At 40.7% G+C, this 9,495-nt stretch overlaps 1 pseudogene; it reads right to left on the bottom strand.

The window, feature by feature from the left end:
- Window positions 1-6,474: 6,474 nt before the first annotated feature.
- On the bottom strand, window positions 6,475-7,098 carry LOC142426060 (large ribosomal subunit protein mL62-like; annotated as a pseudogene).
- Between the last annotated feature and the right edge of the window lie 2,397 nt (window positions 7,099-9,495).

Genomic DNA, 9,495 nt, shown 5'->3' with positions numbered 1-9,495 from the left:
AACAAAACGCGTCTGAGATTCGTGTGTATTTCAGATGTATTCAATGCATGTATAAGCATGCATGTATTGATAAAGACACATATACACTCTATATGAAATATTAACTATTTATTTGGATCAGTTTGTGCTTTATTTGCAATTGAAGTCTCTTTAGACCAGAAGAGTGTTGTCAGGATACTTTGTAAAAAAGTGATGTCAGGCTTTGTAGTTAGTCATGTTAAAGCATATTTATGATTTTATGTTTCGGCTGTAGTCATATGCCATCAGTACTGGGGATAACAGCATCATGATGGGTCAGTTGACATTGCCCATGCGTGCCTGTTCTTCTGGGAAAAAGAAAGGTACTAATATCTGAAATTCTTCAGTCCTATATATCTGTCTTTGGCCATGGATTTGCTAGTAAGTGATCTAAACCAACTTCTTTAGGTACTTACAAGGAAGTAGTTATCCTTGCCCATCATCCTTGTCCATCATCCCGGAACCCCTTTCATTGTTTTCTCAGGTTGGATGTATTTGCCTTGTGTAGAATTCTCTGTTGGACATAGTTTTCCTTCACAAATAAAAAGCTACTCCTATATTATCTTCTAGTTCTCAGGTCCTGATAACTCCAAGACCACTGAGATTTTATAGTGACCTGTTCTGGTGTGGGTTTGTGTCCATCAATTGTGCAAAGCACACCAAAGTCCATTTCAGTCTGGAAAGTCATGTCTTTCAATCCAGCAAAATCATCTGTGGGTCTTCCCTCTGGTTTTCCTCTCTCTCTGCAACAGATTAACTCAATATTTGCATGTTATTATTACGTTCTACTGGGTTGGTTTGAGACTCGAAGCGACCCTATATGCAACATAACGAAGCACTACCTCATCCCGCACCGTCCTTATCATGGTGATGAGTGAGACCACGGTTATAGTCAGGGACTGGTCTCTCCTGACAACAACTTCAAAGTACCGGAGAGGAAGCCTGACCATTCTTGATTCTAAGGAGCATTCTGGTTGTATTCCTCCAAGGCAGATTTGTTTGTTGTGCTAGCAGTCCTTGGTACATCCGATATTCTTTTCCAACACCTTAATTGATGCATCAGTTCTTCCCCTGTGCCCCCTGTTCATTGTTTAACTTTCACGTGCCTTTGGGGTGATTAAGATGACCATGGCTGAGTGCGGTAATCATTAGTTCTCAGAAACATTGTGCTCTTCAACACTGAAGAATCCTGTGCAGTAGATTTGCCCAATGCTGTATGTTTGATTTCTTGATTGCTGCTTTCATAAGTCTTAACTGTGGATCCACATAAAATAAAATTCCCAACAATTTCCCATCTTTTCTCCATCTATCATGATGCTGTCTATTAATCCAGTTATGAGGATTTTGGTTTTCTTTACAATGAGTTGCAATCTAGATTGAAGGATGCAGCCTTTGATTTTGGATGTTAGATTCCTTATTTTACTTTCCAATTTTCTTATATTTTTTCATGTCTATCTTCCTAGTCTTACACTCCCCTCTGTTCCAATAATTTTATTGATTAAAATGTATTTTTATGGTTTTATTTTTCAAAAGCCATATGTATATCCCATGAATATAATATCTTCTAGCTTATTTTTATAGCTTTGTGGATGTTAACTATAGGTGGTTTTTAAGCTTTTATTCGCTCTGCATAATCTCCTTTTTACCCAACCATTTTCAGAGCATACTTAAGAAAGTTCTTACAGAATGTGGTTTAGTAATTTTGAGCTTTGAGGTGCACTTTATTCCTTGTTACTTTGTTCTGTGATATTACCCAACACAGTCCCAGATTCCTGCTTTGGGGAGGAAAAGATGGGCCTCTACGACTATACTTTGACTATACTTTGGAGGAAGGGATCTAACCACATTCAAAAATTTATAATCTTATTTTCACATTCGAGCCTCTGCTTCACTTGCCGTCCCAATGGTAGCTGGAATTTACAGTGTAAATCATGGTTTCATCAGCTTTCCTTGCTGCTGTCTCCCTGTCCTCTGCCTTCGGTCTACAAATCAGTTTTTCTCCTCCATCTGAATTTCTGCTTTAGAATGCTCTCACTATTTTCTACAGTACTCCCAATCCTTGTGGATTTATATTGTTTAAAGACATCGCTTTATTTTATTTAATGGGGTTGAGTGAGGAAGTGAAATTATATGTGTACATTACATCTAATATCTGAAGGTGAAACCTGTTAGTGGTTATTTTGAAGGTTAGCTTTGTAGTTATTTTTATTTGAAAATCTATACATTTTGAGTTTTCTATGCTTACTAATGTTTTGTTTTTATAAAGGGATACAAATTAGAATTATTTTGAACCATTAACTCATTATTGTTTTTCAATTGGAAACCTTCCCCTGCCTCCAAAGACGGGAATTACTGGAGGTGAAGAAGAAAACACAGTCGCAGGCAGTGAAAAATAGAAATCGCTCGTCTGCAGGATGTCCTTGCTGCGTGCCTTCTTGTTGACTTCAATGCCAACTACGTGATTTGGGGTAGTCTTTTTCCCCCCCTCGTATTTCTGGTTTTAAAAAAATCATTTTGTTGGGCTCATACAATTCTTATCACAGTCTTTTCGTGGCAGCCACTAGATGGTGGCATTGGCCAAGGCCAGCTCGGTTGAGGGAGTAACGTGGAGTCCTTCCAGAGCTGTAGGAATTGAAGACTATCATCCACTTTTCCTTGTATGGGCCTTAGGAGGCTTAGAATGCTTTCTTTTCAGCATGTCTTATCTGTTCAGTCTCAGATGTATAAGTAGTCTAGGTGCATAATTAGTTTTAACTGGTGTCTATTCTAGCTGCTCTAGGATTTTGCCTAGAAGGCACAGGGCTTTTTAAATGGTATATTTTATTCCGTAGAGGCCTTACAAAGTGTGTTGGAAGAACTTACTTTTGATTAACAGTGTTAATAATGAAAAGGGAGAAAACATTGACATAGATGCACTCACAGTTTCAAATTTTCATTGGTTGGAGTTTGGTATTTTCTTTTTTTAACATTCTGTCCATTCTTTCTAGGGAGTCCACACGGCTGTTGAATTGCAGAGTGATTGGAAAGTAAAGAAGGCGAAGGAAAAGAAAGCAATGCTGTGAGACGTTGCTTCCCGTGACTTGGGTTTATATGGTTATGGGAAGATACCTATCTTTCCAAATAATCTTGTTTAAATTTAAATAAAACATCTTTCATCTAAAAATCACAGTCTAAGGTAGCTTTTAACATGCATTTCATATACATCTTCATCTGGTTAAACGCTGATTTAATTAAATATAACAAAACTACATTTTATATAAATATATGAGTTCATTGGATGGGCTTTGAAAGACCATGGCTGAAGCCATTTAGGGCTCATTTTTATCAAAACTGATGACTGTGTGCTCTGTGTAAAAGAACGACGTTTTCTGAGTTTCAAGGATTTATTTTTCCTTCTTTTTCTCTTTTTTGTATGAATATTTTCCTCCCCTGACTCTCTAGGAGAGGTTAATGAGATATAAAATAGGTAAGAGTTGTTTAAAGCCGGTTTTGGGTTTAAGTTATAATCAGGCACAGGATATGATAAAGTGGATTTCGTGATTCAGAGAGCACATAGCATACACATGAAGGACTAAGAATTTTAAATATTAACCATAATTGTTCTCATGGCATTTGTTGAAAGTATGATTTTTTATTTATCCCTTTCTTTGCACTACCTTCTCTTTCATATTTATAATGTAGTTCAAAAAAGAATGAACTATTAGTTTTAGGCTAACTACTCAACATTAATTAGGTTTACAGCATAAAACTAAAAATATGTTTCCTAAATATTTATTGTAAAGCTTAAAGGAATGAGAGCAAGGGAGAGAATGAGAAACAATATATTTGGCCTCTGGTGTTGATAGGCTCATCTAATTTATTATATGGTTTATTTATATACAGTTTATTTGTTTATTTACAGTTTGAACTCTCGGTGCAAAATTGCATCTCCCAAATTAAAAAAAAACACTTAATAATTATGTTTAGGATTGGAAAATGACACTGAAAAAATGCATGTGGTGGATATGTAAATACATAAATATCCCCAAATTTGAGGATAAAACAATGATGGGATTCATCTCATTGATGATTTTAATTTTCCTAACATCTTTCTTATATTATCAACCTTTTAACTTTATTCCATCTCTGAGATGGTTTTCTTTTATAACTTTATCTTACAATCCTTCTATAGGGTTTCATTTCTGAATCTATGGTTTTAATTTTTAAGAAGCTTATTCTGATTTTTCTTTCCATAGTGTATCCTCACTTCATCTGAATATATTAGAGGGTATTTAAAAATATTCTTTGGAGCTCTATACAATCTATTTTTCACTTACTTTTTAATGTTTCATTTGATTTCACTTACTTTTTAATGTTTCACCTCCCAATTTTTACATAAGACTGATTTTGTCCTCCCAACTCTGAAGTAGACAATCTTATCATTTTTTTAAAGATATGAAATTCAACTGTTCACAGTTGCAAAGCTGGTGAGTGTTAGGGTCAGGACATGGACTGAGGGAGGGTAACTCTCACGGAGATCTGTGGGCAGGTACGGCAGAGGCTAGAGGATTTGCGGAAGGATCCTGGCATATTGGCGCGTGTGAATGTTCTTCTAGAGAGAAATCCTTATTTCTCCGGTGTGAGGGATTGTGAGTCGGAGGAAAAGATGGGATCTCCACCATGCGGTTGTTGTTAGTTGAGTTGGCTTCAACTCACGAGGACATCGTTTATAAAAGAACAAGCCATCGCTGGTCTAGGGTCATGTCCATGATCATGCTCACGCCCATTGGTACACTCACTGTGTAGTAGACGTGCTCCTAATGCAGGCGGCTTCTGTTCCAGCATTTTCTGTCCAGTACAATGTCCTAATTTGATACATGAGGTTTTTTGGCGAATTCTTGGAATTAGCCAGATTTTCTTCCTAGGCTGCCCCAGTTTGGAAGTTTTCCATAGCATCCACTTACTCAGGCAGTAGGCCAAACCTTCCAGGAAACCTCCTATCAATTGCATCCATGAGGGCTATGACCTTAGGAAGGGGTTGCTTTCTACCCTCATCTCCTTAGGACTAACTGTTCACTGCAGTTCCCGTTGTTGAGTTGATTACATTCTGTTTTGTCACCTCATGCGGATTATTAGATCTTAACTGCCAAACCAGAGCCCTGGTGGCTTAGTGGTTGGGATATGAAAGGTCAGCAGTGGGAAAGCACCAGCCACTCCTTGGGAGAAAGACGGGCTTTCTACTCCCGTAAACATTTATAGTCCCAAGAACCTACAATGGGTTTCTCTGAGTTAGCATTGGCTTGATGGCAGTGAGTTTGAGTTTGCTTTTGGATACAGAGTGCCAAAACTCACACATTGTTCTTGGAAGATTTTCTCCTTAGAGGCAAGGATAGTGAGACTTCATCTCAGATTCTTTGGACATGGTGACAGGCGAGACCAGGCCTTGGAAAAGGACATTGTGCTTGGTAAAATAAAGGGTTGGCAAAATAGAAGGTCTTTGGCATGATGGATTGACACAGTGACTGTCAAGCATAAGGTGCGAACATAAGACCCATTGTGAGGCTGGGGAAGGACTGGGCAGAGTTCTGCACTGTTGTACAGAGGGATGCTAGGAGTCAATGGCACCTAACAACAACTATTGACCAAAATGTATTTTTCATAATATAGAAAATACACTAAGCTTTGCATTAACAGAAAGAAACATCCACGGTAGTAAAACCAGAATAACATAGTTCTAGGCATCTGTTCACTTTGGTGTGCTGAGATTATACGTAAGGTTATGTAGAGTTCTCTTCTGAAGAATATTAACTAGGTTTCCTTTTAACGGTGTGCCATTTAGCCTTCTGAGGAGGTAAGAAAAATGGAAGGGGTGTGTCTCTAGGTGTTCAGGGATTGGGAAACAGATGCAAACATAGAGCTAAACTAAAAACCAAACCCGGAAGCTGTCTGGTTGATCCTGACTCATAATGACCCCATAGGCCAGAGAAAAACTGTCCTGTAGAATTTTCAAGGCTTTATCTCTTTACAGAATCAGTTGGCCACATTTTTCTCCTGCAGAGAAGCCAGTGGGTTCAAACCACTGCCCTTAGGTTAGCAGTCAAGTGCTTTCATCGCTGCATCACCAGGGATCCTCAACATAGAGGCAGTTCTTACAGTTCCAGAGTGAGAGAGAGAAGAGGGAGGCTATATTCATGACTGAAAATATCTATTACAATGAAATAGAGGTCACTAACATGATAGTAAATAACCCTTTGTCTTTTTTATTTTTTGGCATTGAAGTTTACATTTTATTATAGCAAGTCCATTAAGGGGCAGCGAAGGGTTGACAGCATGGTGATTGCTTAGAGATCTTCACAGCCGGGTCCAGATGACGGTCCCTGGGCGGCTCCTGTATTGCAGGTGAGGATGAACAGGAGAGGGAGCCGCAGGCCTCTTCGTTAGAGGCCATGTTGACTGTGCCGGCGCCAGGGCACGACCTCAGTCCATCTCTACCTGGCGGCTCGTCTTGATGGTAGAATTCATTCTCTTGAGCCGGAGTCTTTCCTGATTTGCGTTTTCTACCCTGCGCCTCTGCAGTTCCGCATCTTCTTTCGAGGGCACTTTGGGGCTCTGGCTGGCCTCAGTGATCATGTCTCGGATTTTCTGTAGGCAGTAGGCCAGGTTCCGGAATTGATAGCGGCTGCATTCGGAGGTGAGGATCAGCTCCCCTGCCCTGTTGATCTTGTTTTTATGCGTGAGGGCGAGCTTCTGCCGCACGGGCTCTGCGATCCAGTCGGCTGTTGCCAAGTGGAACCTGACTTCAGCCTTGGAATTCACTTTATTCACATTCTGCCCGCCAGGGCCACGACTCCGGCAGTAAGAGATGGTCAAGCGATCTATAGGAATGTCACTGTTGGCTTACTTGGCATCATCCGGAACCTTCCAAGCGGTGTCCGGCCCCGCGGACTCGGGGTAGCGCTTGCCCAGGCTGTAAATGCTCCTGAACTCGGCGCCGCCCGCCTGCTTGTGCAGAGCCCAGCGCAGACAGTGCGCGGGCGGCACAAGCAGCCAGGATCCGGCCCGGCCCACGCGGGACCAGCAAAGGCAGTGGGCGGCCGCCATGCTCCAACCCTTTGTCTTTGAAAGTCTACATCGCTGCCTTTATTGATAGAGATTCTTTGCCAAAGAAAGATTTGCTCACTCAGCCTTTTTCTTCTCGGATGCGCATGCTCATGGTTTCTAAACCCTTTCTGTCATAGGTGGTCATAGTTCACAGCAGAGCTGATCACTGTGGGAAAGGAGGAAAGGGAGGGCATCTGAGGTGAAGGAGAGGGGGCCTCTAAGCTAATTGTTAGTTTAGTGCCTTGCTTTGCACTTAGTCCGTAGCTCTTTGGAAATAGCCATAGATTAACACGTGTGAGATCACTCCTCTCATATTCCCAAAGGATTAGTGCTAAAATGACCACGGGGTTCAGATTTATCTGTTTTGTTTTTACATGGAGACTTCTTTTCTTTTTGAGATAAACTTGTTTTTTTAGTAAAGACTCCAAGTCCATTTCAACTTTACACTTTTGTAAAAAAAAGTCACTGAAATAGTTAAGGTTTATTGTGCAAACCTGGCTGATCAATACATGTGGGATTAATTGAAGGGCGAAGGGATAAATGGCTCAGTGAGCCTCACCTTTCTAGTTCTCGGGTCTCTTGTTCTCTGATGGTCGGACCAGGGTGCAGCTGCCTTAGCCAGTTCCCTTCTTCAGCTGGCAAGACTCACTTCCTGTGAGATATTCCTGAGGAAAAGCCCCATGGACCGACCCTGATGCAGCCCTGGGTGTTGGAGCAGCCGTGTGGAGACCCCTGCCAGCGCTGAGGTGCTTACATGTTCACTGATTTGGCTTTCCTCCTGCAGTCGGCATAATAGTGTGTGTTTTGTGAGATGGAGGTGGACTTTGTAGATTGGTGTCGGACATCTGGGTTAATATTGGACTTGTGGGCTTGGGCAGCACTGGGTTGGGATGCTTTCTTAATGTACACTTACCCTTTATATAAAACTCTCTCTTATATACATACGAGTTTCTGTGGATTTGTTTCCCTAGTTTCCCTAGACTAACACAGGCACTCAAACCACTATTTAGGTTTGACTGATAAGGAATCTGGAGATTTTTTTTTAAAGAAGCATAGTATATATATTACACACCCCATCTCAAGAAGTGAAATCAGCAACAATATCCTGTTAAACCCTCCATGTTTTGTTTCATATTCCCTTCACCCTTTCCTCCCTTCTCCCTGTTCCCACCCTTGTCCCTGGTCTCTTAGTCATCAAATCCTGTTAGTGTATAAATCACATTTCTTCTGTTTTCCTTATAGCAATGGTGATATTTGATATTTAGCTTTTTAATATCAACTGACCTTGCAAGGCATAATGTTCTCTAGTTTTGTCCAGGTCTTGCAGTGTTTAGGAGAGTTATCATTGTATTTTATTGATGGATAAAATTCTGCAACATGAATGTACCAGAGCTTGTTGATCCAGTCCTCTAAAGTTGGGGTTTCAGGTTATTTCCATGTTTTAGCTATTGTGGGAGTTACTGTGATAAACATAGGTGTACATAGGTCTGCTTATACCCAGTAGAGAGATTGCTGGATCAAATGGTTTTTGGATACCAATGAAACACACAATATCCTTCTAGTTCCTTGAGGCTTCCTCATGCCCCACTATCATAACCCCAGTCCTACCTTTCACTGAGGGCTAGGCTGGAGCCTGTACGCTGCTACAGATAAGAAAGAAGAACTCACAATACATGGAATCCAGGTCAGATAAACCCATCAGGAACAGAAATGGGAGTAGTGATACCAGGAGGATAGGGGGATGGTGGGGAGAGGTGGGAGGAAAAGCATTGGGGTAGGGAGACAGTGGTTGGTGTAAGATAGAAAAATAATAATAATTTATAATTCATAAAGGGATCACAAGGGTTAGAGGGAGGAGGGAGGGAAAAAAAGAGGAGCTGATACCAAGGGCTCAAATAGAAAGTATGTTTAGAAAATAATGATGACAAGATATGTACAAATATGCTTGACACAAATGATGTATGGATTGTTATAAGAGCTGTAAGAGCCCTCAATACAATGATCTTAAAAAACAAAACAAAACTAAACAAAAATGGTGCTTGGATTTGCATTTGCTTAAGGAAGTGCCCTGCTGATTTCCACAGTGGTTGGGTAGTTCTGCTGCCCCATAGCAATGACAAGGAGTCTGCGTCAGTGTGGGCAGACCAGAGAAGTAAATCCCTGGACACACACGTGTACAGAAGAAAGAGATTTATAGACAAGAGCAATTGAACACTGAGAAAACATCCCAGCCCAGTTCAGATCAAGTCCATAAGTCCAATACTAGCCCATATGTCCCATAGCAGCCTATAAAGTCCTCTTCAGACTTACAAAACACACTCAATGATGCCGAATGTAGAAGATCACAGACCAGTGGGTAGAAAGTCCTTGGATCCAGTGTCATTGGAAACATCTCAG

This window comes from Tenrec ecaudatus, chromosome 14 (assembly GCF_050624435.1).
Source record: "Tenrec ecaudatus isolate mTenEca1 chromosome 14, mTenEca1.hap1, whole genome shotgun sequence".
In the NCBI taxonomy this organism is placed as follows: Eukaryota; Metazoa; Chordata; class Mammalia; order Afrosoricida; family Tenrecidae; genus Tenrec; species Tenrec ecaudatus.
This window is presented reverse-complemented; position numbering and strand designations above follow the sequence as displayed.